This window comes from Xenopus laevis, chromosome 1L (assembly GCF_017654675.1).
Source record: "Xenopus laevis strain J_2021 chromosome 1L, Xenopus_laevis_v10.1, whole genome shotgun sequence".
NCBI lineage: Eukaryota > Metazoa > Chordata > Amphibia > Anura > Pipidae > Xenopus > Xenopus laevis.
In genome coordinates, this window is record NC_054371.1 from 77,066,626 (window position 1) to 77,088,292 (window position 21,667).

At 39.8% G+C, this 21,667-nt stretch overlaps 1 pseudogene; it reads right to left on the reverse strand.

Moving 5' to 3' along the window:
• Positions 1-682: 682 nt before the first annotated feature.
• LOC121396323 lies at positions 683-823 on the reverse strand (annotated as a pseudogene).
• Positions 824-21,667: the final 20,844 nt, after the last annotated feature.

The window sequence follows — 21,667 nt, forward strand, 5'->3', positions numbered from 1 at the left end:
GCTGTTAGAACATAATAAATGCTTCTAACAGCAAATGCTGAAGAAGAAGCCCTTAAGGGCAGGTATGATAACTATATATAGATATATAAGGGGATCATATAATAATCTCTCTTTACCAGTAGGTCCCTCTAGCAGACACAAGGGCATCCATACAGACTACAAGAAAAAAGGTTTAATCCTAATATTTAAAAATGTATTTATTTTCTTTTAAAGTGAGATCTGTGAAGTTGTGGAGTTCTCTCCTTGAATAAGTCAATACATTAGATACCTTCAAGAAGTAGTTGGATGAATTTGTAGCAGGTGAGAAAATAAAGGGTTGTTGAAAATAGTACAAAATTAATCATGGGGCCTGGTCCAATTGCAAACTTGAAGTCAGGAAGGAATTTTTTTTCCCTTTGAGGCAAAGTGGAGAGGTTTAGGTGGGGTCAAACCAAACACATAAAATGTGCTGGAGTGTGTAGGTTCAATGCCATTGATTGCCTTTGTAAGGCTCCAGCTGGCGGCCGGAAAAAGAAAAAACTTCCCACCCGCCTAATGGCTGGGGCAAAGGAAGTGAAGCATGATTTGGCAAAAGGTTCATGTGCATAGCCCCTAACCAAAAATAAATCAGGCACCTCCCTCATGGGAGCACAGCAACCCTGCCTTCATCAAGCTTCCACCTGCTGGCCTAGACCAGAGGACCAAGTGTTTCTCCGTTCTTCACATAAGATCATAAGAACAGATACTACCCCTTGATCTTGCCAGCCAGAGGACCAAGTGTTTTTGTACCTAGCCAAAAGGCCCAGTACTACACTTGATCTTAGCCAAAAGGCCGAGAAGCAATCTAACCTGATACTGCTCTTAAACCTGGAGTATGTATCTTAAAATAACTTGATTTCCTGTAAATGATATTAATAATCAATGAAGAACTTAACACTGCCATTTTTGGTTGGAGCGATAACTACACCTGCAGAGTACAGAACGGCATTATGGGAGGCCAGCAAGAGAGCAGGTATCATCATTATAAGCATTTTAAGAAGTTCACCAAAAGTTGGTGCTTCCATTAGTTACAAAAGGACCAGTTGGGACCATACCTAGCATTGTCAGTGCTTTCAGTGACAAAAAAGTATTACTGTGGAAGTCGCCTCCCATATAACCTTAATTAATTTTTTTCAATGTTTCATGATAGTGAAATACAAGACCTGGGGGCAGATATACTATAGGGCGAAGTGTCCGTCACTAGCGTAAATTCAACAGAAATCCTATCCGCAGGGAGAACTGCAATTTATTAAAAGGCGATAGGGCTAGTGACAGGGCTAGTAACATACAAGATAGGGCTAGTGACATACAAGACCTGGGGGCAGATATACTAAAGGGCAAAGTGACCATCACTAGTGAAAATTCAACAGAAATCCTATCCGCAAGGAGAACTGCAATTTACTAAAAAGGCTTCTACAAAAGCCTTTTAGTAAATTGCAGTTCACCCTGCGGATAGGATTTCTGTTGAATTCTCGCTAGTGACGGCCACTTCGTCCTTTAGTATATCTGCCCCCAGGTCTGGTATGTCACTAGCCTTATCGCCAGGCGCATTTTCGCTCAGGTGAACAATTGCTCACTAAAAATTCACTAAAGTGCGAATTTTACAGAACGTTACTTCTTTCAACAGAGTTTCCTTCGCCAGGTCTGATAAAATGAAGCTACATCCTCCTCGATTTTATGTTAGCGACATCATATCCTGTATGCCAAAAAGTCATAAAAATGATAAAAAAACGCTGGCGTTTTTTCATATTTTAAAGTGGGATTGTCTTTAAAAGTTGTAACAAATTTTTAGGGGCATGCCATATTTGTTTTAGTGTGGGCTAATGTCTAGGGCATTACAGGATCTAGTGGCGTGAAATGTGGCAGAGCCTTCACAGGTGGAAATTTTGGTTCTCTGTCCTTCAGAACAATTCATTCCAAAAATGTCCCTCTTTGAAGTAGTGACAGGCAGCAGCATGCCAGCTTCAGTCCAACACTCATTGGAGCCAGTTCTGTAGTAATGGCTATAATGCTTGATGAAGACTTTTTTTCGAATGACTCCAGGTTTATAGGTCTAGACACCAAATAATATCACTCTACATGTAATTATATACATAAGCCAATAACAGATGAACAATATGGCATTCTGCTACATATTAAATTATCACAAAGTTTGCAATATTGGATATTAAAGGTTAAGACAAAGGGACACTACTCTAATGTTTTCATTAAAGTTGCTTCTACTACAGGGGAATACCTATGCTGGCAGAGTACATAAAGTAACAGAATATGTAAAGTTTAAAAAAGGTATTTTTTAGACCTACAATCTTTCTCCCAGCCAAACAAAACCCACAGTAGGCTGGATGCCAAGGAGTCTATGGGATAAATTACTTCTTTATCTCAAAATGGCATTCAGTTTACTCAGGGAAGCCTGGGACAAAGGAAGCCTCATAGTATAGGTCTTAATGCAATGTTATAGACACTTGGGGGGTTATTTACAAAACCCAGAATGCAAAAATCACAAAAAATTGTGATTTTTTTAAAATAAAATCTGACTTTTAAAAAAAAATCAAAAATTGTTCCGAATTTATTAAACCCCGCGGATGGAAAAGTCTGAATCAGAAAATCTGGCATCTCAGACCTGTCAAGGTTGCATATAAGTCAATGGGAGAAGTCCCAATGATTTTTTGATGTGCGCTGGGTTTCGTGCAATACCCCAACGTTTTTGGAGTGTTTGGGCAAAAAAAGCATAAGGTGAAAAATCCATGAAAATCTGATTTTTTCCAGCAAAGCAAATTCTTGGGAAAATGTAATAATAAATAAGTGTAAAAACCTGATCGGATTTGATTTGAGTTTGTAGCAGAAAATGTTGAGATAGAATCGGACTTTGATAAATAACCCCCTTAAAAAGCTGACTTTGGTTTCCAAGATCAATTCAGTTCTGGTAAGTGTAAACATTGTTTTTACATTCAGACTGTTGACATTAAGAGGTCTATTTATCATGCAGTGGAGACAAACATTCGGTGATGTTGCCCGTAGCAGCCAATCAGATCTTTGCTTTTGTTTTCTAACTTGTAGGTAACTGTTAAAATGCAATTGCTCACTGGTTGCTATGGGCAACATCACCAGTGATGTTTTTGTCTCCAGTGCTTTACAGCATGACAAATTAGCCCCTAAGTCACAGTTTAAAGGAGAAGGAAACCCCCAGGGCGCTAAACCCCTCCCCCCCTCCCCTGTGCTGCCCCCCTCCCTCCTCCCCCCTGGCCTACCTGTCCCCCTGGGCAAATGCCCCTAACTTTTTACTCACCCCTCTGCGCAGGTCCTGTCCACGGAGTACGCAGTCGCCATCTTCTCCCACGCGCGTCTTCTTCCTGCTCTGATCGGCGTTTTCTGGCGCATGCGCAGTAGGAACAGGTACCGGTACGGCTCTACTGCGCATGCGCCGAATGTCACGAAGTGAAATCGGAAAACTTCGTGACATTCGGCGCATGCGCAGTAGAGCCGTACCGGTACCTGTTCCTACTGCGCATGCGCCAGAAAACGCCGATCAGAGCAGGAAGAAGACGCGCGTGGGAGAAGATGGCGACTGCGTACTCCGTGGACAGGACCTGCGCAGAGGGGTGAGTAAAAAGTTAGGGGCATTTGCCCAGGGGGACAGGTAGGCCAGGGGGGAGGAGGGAGGGGGGGCAGCACAGGGGAGGGGGGGAGGGGTTTAGCGCCCTGGGGGTTTCCTTCTCCTTTAAGGCCAAGGGCAGACAGAGCATTGGCTCGTCTGCTCTCAGCCTGTGTACTTTTTTTGGAAGTCTGACCAAATTTGCAAAAGCGGATCCACTTCTCTCAGCCTGAAAAAAATACACAGGCTAAGAGCAGCAGACCCAATGCTCCATCTGCCCTTGGCATACGAAGCAGCCTGTACCTTTCACACTGAACATGGACATTGTTTCATGCCCATGTCAGCTTGTGCCTACATGTTTATCGGGATGCTATGGGTTGGGGGAGGGTACACATACATGCACAGTTTTATAAAAAGAGGAGGTGCACTGAGAGATGGGGTCTTCATACTCTACACCTGGATATCTAGAACTTGAGGGGTAACTGGCTTTTGCTGAGATTTTTTGGAAAATAATTTTGACATTACAGGAGATAATGGTGGAGTGAACATTTGCAAATAAGATTATCTCCCACAGCATTCCATACTCTAGAAACCCTTCATATGCTAAGTGACATTTTTATCAGTCTAAATCAATGCCCTCTTGTTACCTGCACTTTCCTATGCAAAGATAAGTTACCTAGCCAAATTTTTTGCATTATATTGATATTGTATTTATTTGTATATGTTGATTCTATCCCCTGTATGGTGCCTCATTTCTAAAGAGAATAACCACATATCCCAAACCTTCCATTATAAGCTAGAATATCAGTGACTAATTTAGTTTATTATCTCTTCTCTAACTTTTTACTTTTTGAAGATGAGTTCTCAAAATTTACCACATTTTCAAGATATAGCTTTCCTAATGATTATCGCATAGGTTGCATTATTTCTCTATCCCTTGAATCAATGGCCTCTCTGTACATGGTAAAAAATATATAATATTATTCGGGCAGTCTATATTACCAGTCTGTATTGGGCAATAGAGTTCCAGGAACTTGCCTCATTTCCCAAGGCACGATTAAATAGCCATCTATCCAAGATATATGTCCCATAACTCATAATCAGTTAAAAAATCCAAAATTTATTTGAATAACATATTAAAAATAGTACATACTGACCCCGCATGACCCACCTTTCGCATTTATACCATCCGGTACTTAAAGGTGCTTTTGCCAGTATCACATTAATAACATAATTTAAAACCAGGGATCGCACCCATTCCTGCTCAAAACCAATCAATGATGATGGCCCAACCTCTTTATGAAGTTTAAATTCCAACTTTCCCAATTTTTAGCAGACGAATTTACATTACCGCAAATATTGAACCCAACTACCTGCCTACTGGGCCTAACAGAAACTCTAGTACCTAGACCCCACTCCAGATTGTTGATGAGAGCACTCCTGTTTTACGCTAGGAAAAAGGTAGCCCTGCACTGGATGGGACCAACACCTCTGCTCCTACTGTTTCCAAATGGATTACAATTATAAACTCCCAGCTGGAACTTACAAATTATCTTACATAGCCAGAGGCTGCCCACAGAAATTCGAAAAAATATGGACTCATTGGTTTTACTCTCCCGCAACAACGGTCCAATAATACTATTTAAGTACACTCCAATCTATCTCCTCCATGTCTTTTTTTCCTTCTTCATCTTTTCTATGCCTTCCTTCTAAAAGTTTTGTTTACTAAATGGAAAACTTAAATAAAGAGTTACTATTAAAAAAAAAATGACACCTTTCCAGGGTACTAGTACTTTTCCCTATACCCTGTATATATAAAATACTGACTTATGTGTAATTTCCATAATAGCATATATCAAACCTCAAATTATAGAGTTATTTTCATAGTATGTTCTGAACCAATACATAATACAGTCAACACAGTGCAGTTCAATACATTCAATTTAGTATGTTAAAACCTCACACTGATATATTCTTTGTAAAAACAATAACCTGTTACCATGTCTCTCTGTACATGGTAACAGTTTTGCCATCTTCAAGAATACCTTTGTATTATGTCTCCCTGCCATTTGCAAATAAAATAGTAGCAAGATAGCAAGCGTTTTGTATCTCATTGGCGTAGTGAGAGCTATGAATGACACTTGAGTTTTTTTTATAAACACTTAAGTACTATGGAAAGTATTGTATTCTAAAAAGCTTATCTGTTATCTACAGAAACTGTGGAGGAAAACAGCACTTCTAAATTTGTGCTATAGGTACTTAGCAAAGGAAAGTGGCTTTAACTCTACAGGACCATTTACAAAGGTCTAGGTGCAAGTGCTAAATAATGCTAAAGACCACAAATTTGTGCAATGAGTTCAGAGAACAAGCTGTGCTCTGTTCCCTGCCGCATATAGAAAATGCAATGCAAGGCACAGTGTAGTGTTTAGTGGTGTCAAGGTGTTAGAAATTACTATTTAAATTATTGTTAATTTTTTATTGATTTACTTTATGAAAATTGTGTTTCTTGAGAAGCTGGCAAAAAAACATCTGTAAGGGGCATATTCAGAATGCTAGCTAAAAAATTCCATTGAAATGCACAAACGTTGCAGCAGTGCACTGTGTTATTAATGTGTTCACATGTTGAAAGAATTTGGGAAGCACTGACTCCAGGTTTGCGTGGTTGAAATCCGTCTGGGTGCGTTGTTTAAAGCTTGTTGATCGCCTCGTACAGCTCTCCTAGCGCCAGGTTAACATTTTTGCCGCCTAGCTCAAATCAACAAGCTTCAAACAAACCACAAGGGCGGATTTATCGTTGTTGCCGGCGATTTCAACCACGCAAACCTGAAGTCAGTGCTTCCCAAATTCTTTCCATATGTGAACTTTGCTACAAGGGGAGAGAACCGTTTGGACAAAGCCTACACAAATGTGCGCGGCGCCTACAAAGTCTTTGCGTGTGCCCACATAGGTTCCTCCAACCACCGGACAGTGAAAATCATCCACATACACATCGCTGCTCAAACGCACAAAACCAGCCAGAAAAACCATCACAGTCTGGCCGAGTGGAGCTGTGGAAGCACTTCAGGACTGTTTCGACTAGGGATGCACCGAATGCACTTTTTTGGATCCGGCCGAACCCTCGAATCCTTTGCAAAAGATTCAGCCGAATACCGAACCGAATCCAAACCCTAATTTGCGGGGTGGAAAACATTTTTTACTTCCTTGTTTTGTGACAAAAAGTCACATGATTTCCCCCCCCCCGCCCTTACATATACATATGCAAATTAGGATTCGGATTCGGTTTCAGCCAGGCAGAAGGATTCGGCCGAATCCAAATCCTGCTTAAAAAGACCGAATCCTGGCCGAATCCTGAACCGAATCATGGATTCGGTGCATCCCTAGTTTCGACTACACAGATTGGAACATGTTCAGAAGGGCTGCTACCCACAATGGCTCCATCAACTTGGAGGAGTACACAGACTCTGTGACCTGCTAAATCAACAAATGCATAGAGGATGTTACCGTCTCCAAAACTGTCACCACGAGAGCCAATGAAAAACCCTGGTTTACAGCAAAGGTCATGCACGGCTAAGAGAGAGATGCCGCTTTCTGGTCAGGGGACAGAGCTGCTCTTAAAACAGCCAGGGCCAACCTCTCTCGAACCATCCAACAAGCAAAGCAGGAGTACACACTGAAGATTCAAAATCATTTAGACAACACAAAAGACTCACGCAACTTATGGCAAGGCATTCAGGCTATCACACAATACAAGCCTGCGTGGAGCAGCAGCGACAAAGTCACCAAACTCCTAGAGGAACTGAACAAGTTCTACGCACAGTTTGACGTGCTAAACAAAGAGCCTGTGAGGAAAGCCACGCCTCCTCTCACCGACCAAGTCATCTGTCTACCCACAGCCGACGTGAGGCGAACCTTAACCAAGGTCAATCCACGAAAGGCTGCCGGACCAGACAACATTCCTGGTCGTGTGCTCAGAGACTGTGCTGATCAGCTGGCTGACGTCTTCACTGACATTTTCTATACATCGCTAAGCCAGATGAACATCCCCACATTCTTCAAGTCCACCACCATCGTTCCAGTGCCAAAGAAATCTTCAGTAACCTGCATGAATGACTACCGCACTGTTGCACTAACCCCGGTCATCATGAAATGCTTTGAGAGACTTGTGATGGCACACATCAAGAGCACCCTCTCCCCCGCTCACTGGACCCACTACAATTTGCATATCGGCCAAACAGGTCAACTGAGGATGCCATATCTTCTGTACTCCACCTCTCACTAACTCATCTGGACAAGAAAGACAGTTATGTGAGAATGCTGTTTATAGACTTTAGCTCAGCATTCAATACCATCATCCCTCAAAAGCTGAGTGGGAAACTAAGCAAGCTGGGATTGAGCACCTCTTTATGCAATTGGATCTTGGACTTTCTGTCAGAGAGGCCTCAGTCTGTTCTTATCAGCGACGTTTCAAGCCCCATCAGATTGAGCACAGGAGCTCCTCAAGGATGTGTTCTCAGCCCGTTGTTGTACACATTGCTGACACATGACTGCTTAGCTAGACACAGCTCAAACCACATCATCAAGCTCGCCAATGACACGACTGTGGTGTGGCTCATCAGCCACAACAACGAGTCGGCGTCCAGAGATGAGGTTCAGCAGCTGGCGGTCTGGTGCTGTGAGAATGCACCACAGAATGGAACACCAGTACCTTGTTGTGCTTAAAACGGGGGTAATCCCAATTTTTATTGTAAGGTACTTCAGACACTGCACACCCAATCGGGTTCCATTTTGTTTAAAAGTATATTGCTTGCAGGTGGCTAGGCCAGTACTGGTACCTGCACCTCTGCACAATTTATATTCTTCAATCAAGTATGTAATAAAATGTCGCAATAGCAAAGCATTTTTTGCAGCAAAATTTAACAAAACTCCAGAGCAGGTGTTAATGCTAACCTTTGCTTAGCGATAATAAGCATTGTAATTAAGTATAATTCATTAGTGAATGATGTTACATTGCGAATAGTGCTAAACATTCACAAAAATGCATTTTAAAATAACACTTGTAATTTTAATTACATTCCCCCTTAAATCTCCACCACACTAAGGGGCAGATTTATGAACCTTTAAGGTCTGGATTTGTAGAAGTCGAGTGCAGAAGCTGTGAGTTTCTGTTGTGGTTCTGTGTATGAACCAGTTGCAGGGGAATTTTATATACAGCTCATTAGACATGGGGAGAAGACAAACAGTGGCAGAAGGTTTAAAAGCAAAATAACATGCTTTGTACAGGAATGACTTCTCATAAAGTACTACAGATGGAGCGCTGGCTATTCCATACTGTATGATATCTTTGAATATCCCAGATAGTTTTATTTAATAAGCTTATTTCCTAGGTGTTAATTAGATTCAGATGACTGAAAATCATATGAACTATTTCAGTATTCTTATCTTTAAAGAGATCAACATATTTTGATCAGTTTATTGAAATTAACCCTTAATAATTAATCATAGAAAATCAAACTATTTTGGTTTATCAAGAAAAACCACCTTTATGTGCACCTTTTAAACCACAGTAAAATGGGAATTAAAGTGCTAGTGGAATTATTTAAAAAACCTTCAAAGCTGAAATTTATACTTAGCAGATACTTGTCAGAGTATGTGTTTTCACAGAGTATATGGTTCTTGTAACAACAGGAAAGAGCAAACGCATCAGGGACAAAGACAGGGCTTGATGGAAAACTGTAGTCAATGGCTCATTAGTGTTACATGTGCAAGTACTGCACATTTCCTCACTTATCTAACATGCCATTCCTTTCCTTGGATTTATGTATTCAGTAACTGGATTCAGCATAATATTGGGAAATATAAGAACTAACACTTCATATTTTTGGAAGAGCCTCAACAGGATTTAGGAAAATATGGGGAGTGGAAAGACAAACAGTATGCTCATTACACGGTGGAGAGGAAAGTCACACAGTTTGCTTTTGGCCCCACACAAGGAATATAAGGAGTTTTTTTTTACGACTGAAGCGTTATAGTAAGGCAGAAGTTTTATTGGAAGAAAACAGAAGGGATTGTGATTGGTTAGCTTGCAGTAACTAGAACAGGCAGTGATTATAGGGAGAATTCAGAATTATAATTAGAATATAGAATAATAATTAAGATTGAACCATCATAGAAAGCAAACAATTGATAATGATGCATTTACCGTAATATGTTTCATTTTGTCCATACTTTTGAATGAGTTAATAAATATTTTCAAAAAGCTACGATTAATCAGGAGATGCTTGGGTGTACGGGCTAATTCTACATGGCTAATTCTAAATGGGATTTGTGATACTGCATCAAGATCAAGATTTTTTATTGGTTATTCAGTAACTGTACATCCAAAACTCCAGAAAAGAGATCTATTAAAGTAGTGTCTCATTATATGTCTAGTGAGTATTTGGTATCAACCAGCTTCTAATTTTAAAACACAACTTCCGACCTAGCAATGTGAGAAGTCAACATCATTATAATTGCATACCGCCCAACATTTTGGAAATAGAAAGAGGGTCAATTTGCCACGCATAGCTGAAACTGTGCAGTTACATATGCCACACATTGGGGCAGATTTATCAATCGTCGAATTTCGAGTTGATGGGAGTTATTTTAAAATCCCAACAACTTGAAATTCAAATAAAAAAAGACCAACTGAAATTCATTTTAAAAAAATCTAATTTTTTAACTTCGGGTGAATGGGCTGTATTCGATCATTCGAATCAGATTGTGATTGTATTCGATCAAATTCGATTCAAAGTTTTTCCCAAAAAAACCTTTGATTTTTCAAAGTCCACCGAATGACTCCAAATTGGTTCTAGGCTAAAACAGCAATTTGGCAGGTTTTAGATGGTGAATCATTTTTAAAGAGACAGTACATGATAAATTTCGAATTTGGACTATTTCCTAGTCGAAGTACGCTATGGGCACATTTACTAAGGGTCGAATTTCGAAAATTCAACCATCGAATTTGATACTTTGATAGTCAAAGTATTTTTTACGAAGTAAAAATCATTCAATCGATCAATTAAATCGTTCGATTCGAACGATTTGAACAATTTTACAAAAACATACTTAGGGGCAGATGTATCAAGGGTTAATTAACCCTCGATTTTTGACTGGGGAATTAAAATCCTTTGACTTCGAATATCGAAGTCGAAGGATTTTTCGCAATTCATTCGATCGAATGATCGAAGGAATAATCGTTCGATCGAATGATTAAATCCTTCGAATCGAACGATTCAAAGGATTTTAATCCATCGATCGATGGATTATCCTTCGACCAAAAAAAGATAGCCAAGGGGGGACCTTCCCCATGGGCTAACATTGACTTCGGTAACTTTTAGGTGGCCAACTAGGGGGTCAAAGTTTTTTCTTAAAGAGACGGTACTTCGACTATCGAATGGTCGAATAGTCGAACGATTTTTAGTTCGAATCGTTCGATTCGAAGTCGTAGTCGAAGGTCGAAGTAGCCCATTCGATGGTTCGAAATTCGAAGTATTTTTTCTTCTATTCCTTCACTCGAACTTAATGAATGGGCCCCCTAGACTACTCAAAACTTAGCCAAAGACTATAGGAGGTCCCCCATAGGCTAAACTTCAATTCGGCAGGTTTAAGGTGGCGAAGTGTCGAAGTCAAAGTTTTTTAAAGGGACAGTACTTTGATTTTCGAAGTCATAGTTTTTTCAATTCGAATCAAATTTTGGCCTATTCAATGGTCGAAGTACCCAAAAATTACTTCGAAATTCAAAGTTTTTGAATTCGAAAATTCACTTCGATCCTTAGTAAATGGGCCCCCATAATTACCTCGAATTTCGAATTTTAAAATTCGAATTTTCACTTTGACCCTTGATAAATCTGCCCCATAGTGTCCTCTCCTGTCACTGAAAGCTTTTAATCCCTGCACATATGATAGGCATATGAGAATTACTTGTGATAACATTGTTGTATCTAAAAGAAATGGCTGGAGCAATTTCATTTGTTAAGATTCTATAGTGCCATTTACCTTTACCTGTAATATATCTGTATTTACATTAAATAATATATTTAATTCCTTGTTGTAATCATTTTTTATGAGAAACACCTTGGTTGGATACATTTAGTTAAAAACATTTCTTTATTTGTTTTTATCTAACAATTGCATGATACAAATGAAGATTGTTACAACTTCTTTTGGCAGAAATATAGATCCAAACCCTTACATGTGTGCAGCTTAGCTATGCTGAATTTCCCAGATGAGCCAAAACTATAGGAGTTAGGGGCTCACACGGTGACTAAGAAAAAGTGACTTTTTCATTTTAATTTTCTTGTAGCACTGTTTGCTATTGGTACGTATAAGCTAGATCGAATTGTACCACTGCTGACATTCCAAATTGCATCAATGTATTCTGTTTTAATTGGTAGGCCATGCCGACTTTTGTTTTTTTCCAGTGGGGTTATAACACAATACAAAACTTTGGGAGGTGATCAGTAACTTTTGTTCAACCAGCCAGATAGCCATTGGTTTCTTATGCAAGACAATGCGTAATGGCACATTAGGCATTTTTAGGCAATTCCATGATTTAAATAACCCAAATGTATGGGATCCGTTTTCCGGGAACCCGTTATCCAGAAAGCTCTGAATTACGTGAAGGTCATCTACCATAGACTCCATAGACTCCATTTAAGCCAAAAATCCAAATTTTTTTAAATTCTTTTTTTCCCTCTGGTCCAAATGAAAATATTATTGATCCTTATTGGAAACAAAACCAGCCTATTGGGTTTATTTAATGTTTAAATGATTTTCTAGTAGACTATGGGGGCTATTTATCAAAGGTCGAGTTTAAGAGGTTTCTAAGGTTTTTTTAGACCTTGAATGAACTCGAATGTTTTCTAATTTAAGAAAAAACTCAAGTGGAAAAAACACGAATCATTGAATTTGGGGTTAAAAACCTGAAAACACAAATTAATTGAGTTTTCCATTGTAAAAAACACAAATTGCTCGAATTAACCGAGTTTTCGAACAAAAACCCCCGGAAAAAACCCCAAACATTATGAAGGCTATTAACATCTTCAAATGGTTCAAGGGACTTCTGTCATTGACTTCTACATGATCTCGACAGGTTTTAGTTGGAGTATTTTTGGATTCGAGTAGCAGAGCTATTTCCAACTACCCTTGAAAAACTCAAATTTTTCAGGAAAACACAACTTGTCCTTGAATCTGTCCCATAAGGTATGAAGATACAAATTACAGAAACATCTTTTATCTGGAAAACCCCAGGTCCCAAGTATTCTGGATGACAAGTCCCATACCTGTTAATATATATTCAGCTCATTATATTTCCATTAGACAAATCAATAGCAAAGAAAACTCTATCAAGATACCTGTTGGTTAATATTCTCTTCCCCCTCAGCAGCGGGTAGGCCCGTCCCGTGCCTTAAATAACTCAACACTATGGAAAAATAATATATATATATATATATATATATATATATATATATATATATATATACAGGTATATATATATATATATATATATATATATATATATATATATATATATATATATATATATATACATATATAGATATATATATATATATTATAGGTATAGGGTTAAAAACTAGTTAGTGAAAAGCTTGCCAGTGGGTAAAACACAGAGACAACCCAGGGAGGGAGCACGTGATAGAAAACATTGGAAACTTACAATCTGTGATCTTGTGTCTTTAGAGAAATAACAATTACTTAATATGTGCGTATCATATACTCTGATTAAAATATTTAGTATCCAATCAAAAGCTAGGTTGACTAGATAGGAAACTAAAACCTTGTGCGACTGCAGGGCTGTGATTGGCTATCCCCCTCCTACTGGCAGAACACACCCACCCGCATTTGAAACACAGATAGGCACCATCAATAGGGAGCCCTAATAAAGGGGTCATTTTAAAAACACAATATAAATTTTTAGCCCAAAGTGAAAGCAGACATTATTCATTAATGATGTGCAGATATATGCTGTGCAGGCTGCCCAGTATTCATGTTAACATCCTGTTTACGAGTTTGGTGGATATGTTCTCTTTGATTTTTTAATCTGTCCTGTTTTGTTTTAAAAAAAAAATTAGGCTAATGTTGCTCTGACCGAGAAAATGCCAATGACTATCGTAATGATACATTTTTGGGCCAAAACCTGACCCATCTGTGCACTGACAGGTGGATGCTCTGCTGGTTAGTGCTGCTGGAACTCAGGGTGGCAGTGGCATAGCTCCACAAGTGATAAAAAGGCTGCCAGACATGTGTGACATTAGCCTTAGGTAACAGTGTTCTTATAACATGAATATTTTCATCACACCACTGACTCTTTTTCTGGTCTATTGTTTGAATGTAATTGCTGGAAAAGGTAAACAGACACATGCCAGGTAATATGAAGGGCTAACAGTGAATATAACTCCTTGATCGTTATAGTAAATTAAATTTTTCCAACTTTGTTGCCATCAACCAACATGTAAAATGTTTTCTTGCAAAAACAAATATTTTTTTTTTTTACTTTGATGATAGTGTCCCTTTAATCAAAGCTTGGGATCTAGTGCTCAGAATTAGCATTTTATCTTGTCTAATAAAATACACATGCTTTTTTTTCTCTTTAGCACAAGTGTTCAATTCTTTTGATATTTGCTGTGCGCGGTCTTTACAGATACGCAGGATCTCCTTTGGTTTCTTAATCTGAACTTCTTGTTTTTCCTATAGGCGTAGCCTATCAAAGGGAATTTTGTTCCACAAGCACAGCTTGCAGGTTTCTGTTCAGGGTTTTATAGGGTGATTGTATGTCATATTCGCCATTGCACTTCATTATTTTTTTTTCTAGAGGTTTTGCTATTTTTGTAATGGTTTATTTTACCTTGCTCTCAGTTTGACTTCACAGATGTACTTATCTCTGTAAATAAAGCAGCAGCTTTCAGTGATAAACTCCTGCATTTATATTGCTGCTTACCTCCCACTTTTTTTGCCACAACATCTTTATTTCTCTGCCTGTCAAATTAGCAGGCAACATAAGAAGGCAGACCTCTGTCAGTCTACGGAGTCCACACTCTGGGCTTATCAAGTGAATAAAATATTAATTGAGCATTTTTACCTTCATTTATCGCTGATATTTTGCTCAACACGACAGAACACATTCTGAATACTTGAGTGGGATACTGATAAGAATATAATAGACAAGACTCTGGTGATTTTTAGATTGAAATAAATTACAAACACGGAGGCTAATTACAATAGTTTTTCAAAGGTTTCCGGGGCTCAAGAACATGTTATATAGGTTGTGCACCAGGGCACAGGTATATAATCTGTTATCCATAAACCCGTTATCCAGAAAGCTCCAAATTACGGAAAAGACATCTTCCATAGGCTCCATTTTAATCAAATATTTCACATTTTTAGAAATAATTTCCTTTATCTCTGTAATAATAAAGCAGTACCCCCTTCTTAAACCCAACTAAGATGTAATTAATAGTGATGGGCGAATAAATTCGGCAGGCGCAAATTTACGGCAAATTTCCACATTCGCCGCCGATGATTAAACTCATAAACTGCTGGGAAAATTCACCAGTGAAAAATCTACAATGTTCTATTACAGGCTTGGGACTTCTTAAGAATGCTCAGGACCTGGGGTTTTGTGGATAAGGGATTTTTCTATAATTTGCATCAACATTGAGATTTATCAAGATTTATCAAGGGTCGAATTTCGAAGTAGAAAAAACTTCGAAATTCGACCATCGAATAGAATCCTTCGACATTCGAAGTCAGAGGATTTTATACATTGTATGATCGTGTTATGATCGTAGTACGATCGTACTCCAATCGTACTTTGAATCGAACGCTTCGAACTATTTTATCGTACGATTTTCCCAAAAAATCCTTTGACTTAAAAAAACTTAGAAAAACACACAAGAGGTCCCCCATAGGCTGAACAGCAATTCGGCGGGTTTAAGTTGGCGAAGTATTGAAGTCGAAGATTGTTTTTAAGAGACAGTACTTCCATTATCGAATGGTCAAATGGTCGAATAGTCGAACGATTTTTACTACGAATCGAAGTCGAAGTAAAATCAAAGTTGTAGTATCCTATTTGATGGTCGAAGTATCCAAAAAATTACTTTTTTTATTTCGACCCTTGATAAATCTGGCCCTAAGTCTATTAAAAAATAATGTAAACATTAAATAAACCCAATAGGATTATTTTGCCTCCAATAAGGATTAATTATGTCTAGTTGGGATCAAGTATAAGGTACTGTTTTATTATAAAGAGAAAAAACAAAATCATTTTTAAAAATGACAATGATTTGCTTATGATGGAGTCTATGGGGGATGGCCTTCCTGTAATTTAGAGCCAGGGGTGTAACTACAGAGGAAGCAGACCCTGCATTTACAGGGGGCCCAAGGGTGTAGGGGACCTGCTGAGGCCTTAATTAATGAGCAATTTGAATTTATCTTGGTAGGCTAGGCCATCTTATCATTATTTTGGGGCCCTAAATTGAATTTGCTGTTGGGCCACGTAGCCTCTATTTACACCACTGTTAAGAGCTTTCTGGATACTGGGTTTAATGGATCCCATACCTGTATTAGCAACTTTTCAAATATTCTTCATTTTTTATAATTGCAGTATTAAATTATTTGCCTATCAGTTCCTCTTTTATTTATCCTCCAGTCTCTGATTTAAATCACAGCCTGGTTGCTAGGGTAAATTGGTCACTAGCAACCAAATAGAGGCTGAAATGATAAACTGGAGAGCTGCTAAATAAGAAGCTAAAGTCATATTATATCAGGTAACCATCATACTGATATAGATCATTACAAATAATCGAATGAATAACCGAAAAAAAAGAAAATTAAATTCTTTTCCAAATGCCAAGCAAGGCCCATTTTTAGGGGGAATAATCGAATGAAATGACATAAATGGTGTATGGTACTTGACATAAATATCCAGCAATATTTCTCACACCATCGCAATATTAATGTCATTGCGTGGGATGGAAAGGTCATCCTGAAAGCTAGTCAATTTACATAGAAAGCCAAGTGCTTCGTAGATGAGGAATTAACATATATGTTTTAACCCTGTGAAGTGGTTGTTGGATTCAAATGCATTAGCTGCTAACACAGCATATACAGATTTTTATATTGTTTTGCTTATTTGAAATCATGTAATCCTTTCCTGGTTAGTTTCAGGTATAATTATGCTTTCTTTCCTTAAAAAGCAAAAAAGGCAAGGTCCAGTAGGGGGCAGCCTTTTTTCAGCTATTCATCAGCAAAAAGCTCAGTGAACAAGAAGAGAAAATGTTGATCCTAATTGGAGCAGACAGAGGGATCTTCTATAATCCATCAACATCCTTTTCAAATTATGATTCTTAGGTGGGTGGTGGCTGAAATGCCAGCGCAGGCTTCTCTATAATAAAGCCAAACAATTGTCAATTCTCTCTGCTCAATACTCGCATGCTCTGAGACAGATTTCTGAGCATGTGATGGAAGGGATCATGCCATTTCTAATTTGTTAATGGACAGCAGCGCATGAGATCACCCCTGATATCAATACTTTTTGGTATATTGTTACCTTTATAATATTTGATAAACGATTGATATTGCACGAGCACTTAAATACAATACAATAGTAATTGGTACAAGCCGGATATCTTTTTAAACGGCCACGGTTACTCAACGGTTAAAACGATTTCCGAATTTCTTAATAGCCACCTTAGTGTCTGTGGTCTGCATTATGATTTGTTGTAGAATAGAAAAAGTTTTATATATATGATACATGCCATCTGAATATCCTGGAGCATTTCTGCCAGCATCTGCCTGCGTTTGACATCACGCACACCATGTATGACATCACTTTTGCCCCCACCACCTTATACACCAGATTTCCTGACAAGTGTTCAGCAGCGGCTGGGGGGATTTTGATTTATTATTTTTTTTCCATTGTTATATAGGCACCTGAGGGCCGCCTAGGGTTTAACTTTTTCTGAAGCTAGGTCCAGACAGGGGGAGGGGTGATGTAACAGGGGGCGGGGCAATTGTGTCACAGGCCAGGGTGATCACCTCATATGGGAGAGGCTATGATGTGATGATCAGCAATTGGCCATTCACCACATCCATCTCGGAAAGTTCTGCCTGTTTTTACTTATTTGGAAAATCGAGCAGGCTGTTTTTACCTGGGCAGCCCTTCTGTATACCAGGCTGTCTGTTCAAAACCGGACAGGTGGCAACCCTGCCCCTTTAAAGCTGTCGACCTAAGCACAGGCCCTATGGTGCCTATAATATAAATAAGGCCCTGCTCTCCTGCTTCATAATGTGCAGGGCCGGAGTTATAGAATGCAGTATAAAAATATGCCTAGGATTTTTGTATGCTAATGAGTCTGGTGGGGGGTAATTTATTTAGTATAGTGCAAACAGCAGGTGCAATTCAGCTGCTTTCCTGAAAGCACAAACTGGACCAAAACGAGGATGAGCAGGGTGGGGTGTTGCGTACAAGCCGGTCCCTACTCAGATTTTTTGGTGGGGGGGGGGGCACAGCAGGCAGTAGTTATGCAGCTGTTGCAATGTTTTTGCATTTGTGGCCTGTACCATATTGTGTTCAACCCCCATAAACATCACCTGCATTTGGTAACATTGTACTCATGATGTAGGGGTGCCACATCCTGAGTCCTACCTGTCTCCTAAAGGTGGCCATACACGGGCCGATAAAAGCTGCCGACAGACCGTGTCGGCAGCTTATTGGCCCGTGTATGGGGGCCCCCGACGGGCTTCCCCGATCGAGATCTGGCCGAAAGTCGGCCAGATCTCGATCGGATGGGATTAAAAATCCCGTCGGATCGCGGCCGCATCTGTTCGTTGATGCGGTCCCGCGATCCGACCGCCCGTTTGGCGAACGCTAGGATCCGATCGTTGGGCCCTAGGGCCCACGATCGGATCAGCCCGATATTGCCCACCTCAAGGTGGGCATATCGGAGGGAGATCCGCTCGTTTGGCGACATCGCCAAACGAGCGGATCTATCCGTGTATGGCCACCTTTACTTGCACATCATTCAGACTTGAAAGTTAGAAAGTGCAGCGTTGGACAGGAGGGTCAGAGGCCCACTGGGGCTTCCGCTAGAGGGGCTCCCACCTATGTTACCATGGAACGCATTTTAGGACATCTTCTGGAATTTTAGGACATCTACCGGTGAAATATTTGTCCACCATGTGATGTCCTACAGCTAAGGAATGCCACATCGAGTGCTTTTACCATCACTCATGCTCCAAATCTGCAGTTATACCTCCGTCCTCTACCCTCCCTTCTCAGCCGTCAGTCATACGAACTCCGCCCTCAGTCCTGCGCCTTCCGCCCTCTTCCCTCCGCCCTCCCTGCTCAGCCCTCTACCCTCAGCCTTCCACTTTACCTCTTCATCCCCCCCCCGCACTTCGCCAGTATTATCATAGAGATTTCCACTTTCTCGGACTGAAAGTTTAGAGAGAAGACTGACAGATGAGTTCTGAGGGGGGAGAGCGGAGGGCTAAGTGCAGAGGGATGAACAGGTAAAGCGGAAGGCTGAGTGCTGAGGAAAGAGGGCAGAGGGCTGAGCAGGGAGGGCAGAAGGCTGAGGGCGGAGGACTGAGGGAGGAAGACGGAGGGCTGAGGGCGGAGTTCGTATAGCTGACGGCTGAGAAGGGAGGGTAGAGGACGGAGGTATGACTGCAGATTTGGAGTAAACTTTTGTGCACAGTTTTTAAAATCTGTGTGCTCAGGTCAGAATTAATACAAAATTTTGTGTTTTCATACAAATTTCTTTGTGCACACTTAGAGGGAACATTGGCCCCCACCCCCTTCTGTGCCCTCCTGCCTCTGATACAAACCCCTATACACTACCTTGTCCCAGCCGCAACCCCCCTTGTGACCCCCTTCCATGCCTGTCCTGTAGTTGTGCCCGCAACCAATTACCTGGTGTCCCGCAGCACAGTCTGACCTTGGTTGTCAGATGGTGCCTGTACTTATTGCCAGTCATATGCGCCAATCACTCTACGCTCTGAACATAGTGCTGCGTTTCCAATACTGACCACATCCATACCCTGGATACAGGTGCTTTTTTAAATCAAAACTTAGAGTTTTGCTTTTATGCCCCTTAGTGCTCTTGTAAATGTATCCCTACTAAATTATCCCAATTGTCACATTAAAACAATTGTCTTGAGTTTCAGTGATTACAATTAATAATCATCACAGAGTACAAATTCTCATTTTGGGATTTCTTATTTATTAAAGTTAGATAATTGGTTAAGGGTCTGAATTTATTTGCAACTCACTATTAGTGACTGGCAACTAAATTCGCCAGACACGAATTTGCAGCGAATTTCCGCCGCAAGTGAATTAATTAGCGTTGGCAATTGGCGGGCGAAAAATCCACGCCATCCAAATTGTCGCACGTCAAAATTATTCGGACAGCCATTGGCTTTAATGCAATTGGACCAAATAGTCGTGCATATAAAAATTGTCGCTCGCGTCAAAATTATTTTGACACCCATTAATTTCAATGCGTTTCGGCACAGATTCGCCCATCACTATATATACATGTAGATATATATATATATATATATATATATATATATATATATATATATATATATATATATATACACATATGTACCCATGAATGCACACATGAACACAGTTTTATATAAGCCACTGCTTCATGAAATTTTCCTATATCTCTCCTATAAACTTTATTACGTTGACTCAGGAGACTTTAGGAAATGAGGTGGAAAAAAAGATTGATAGGCTCTGCCATCTAGGATTTTAACCCATGCCATTATGTAATAAAGGGCATTGAATAGTGTCACGCCAGTCAGCTAATTACTACCATGAGAAGCCCTGCATGCATTTGCTGAAATGCTGTTAATATATTTAAAGTGACAGAAGACTCTTATTCATCACAGTTTTTTCATGTTCTACATTAGATACAGAACTGTTTATTTTAACAGAGCTAATCATTTTACAGCATTTTTACATTTTACAGAGTGTTTGTAAATTCAGCATGTATACTATATACTAAATGGTATGTTTCAAAGGGAAAAAAAATAAATTAAAGGGGGGGGGGGATACAGCCAGAAACGCCGTAGAGGCACTGCAGTATACACTTCCAAATATAGAAGTTATGTGCGTTTAAACATTGCTTTTTTACTTTAATACAAATTTCACCATAAACCTGCTGGCTGCTTTTCCGCACAAAAATAAATAAAAGGAAAGTAAACCCTCCGAATTTAATTGTGCCGATTCCTTTTGCAGTTCCTCAACTGGATCACCAAACCTGCTTTTTCGGGCTTTGCAGGTAAGCTGGTCATCACTTTGTGCTAACAGATGCCAAAAAATCAGCAGCTAGACAACTTAACAAGGAACATTTTACATTTGGGACTATGAAGGTGGACTGTTTGAACACACCCAGCACTTATTTGTAACACACTTAGGTACCAGAGAGAATCATTTGATCCTACTAGAGAGGTTCAAATGAAAATTGGAATGTTTTTGACCCATAATGCGACATATTCACCATAATTCCAGCGGAACTGTGGCCACATAATTGCACCTGATACAGCAAATTTGACACTTTGCGCTTGCATGTCACTTCCATAGCATGTAATCAAATTCAATTCTATTTAATCTCTGGCTCTCAACTGGAATCTTTCCTTATCAACTAAAACATGCTCTTGTCACCCCCATTTGTTGCTCAATCTTGATAACCTTCGACCTATCTCTCTGCTATCTTTCATCTCTAAACTACTTGAGCACCTGCTTTAGAACTGACTAATGCCATTCCTCTCTGACAATAACTTGATGGACCCCTGCAATCTGGTTTTAGGCAACAAGACTCCACTGAAACTGTCCTAACCTGACTAATTAATGACCTTCTAACAACAAACGCCTTCAACCACTTCTCACTACTAATACTTCTTGATCTCTTGGCTGCATTTGACACTGTGGATCATCCTCTCCTCCGATAATCTCTCTATTCGCTTGGCCTTTGTGACAGGGCC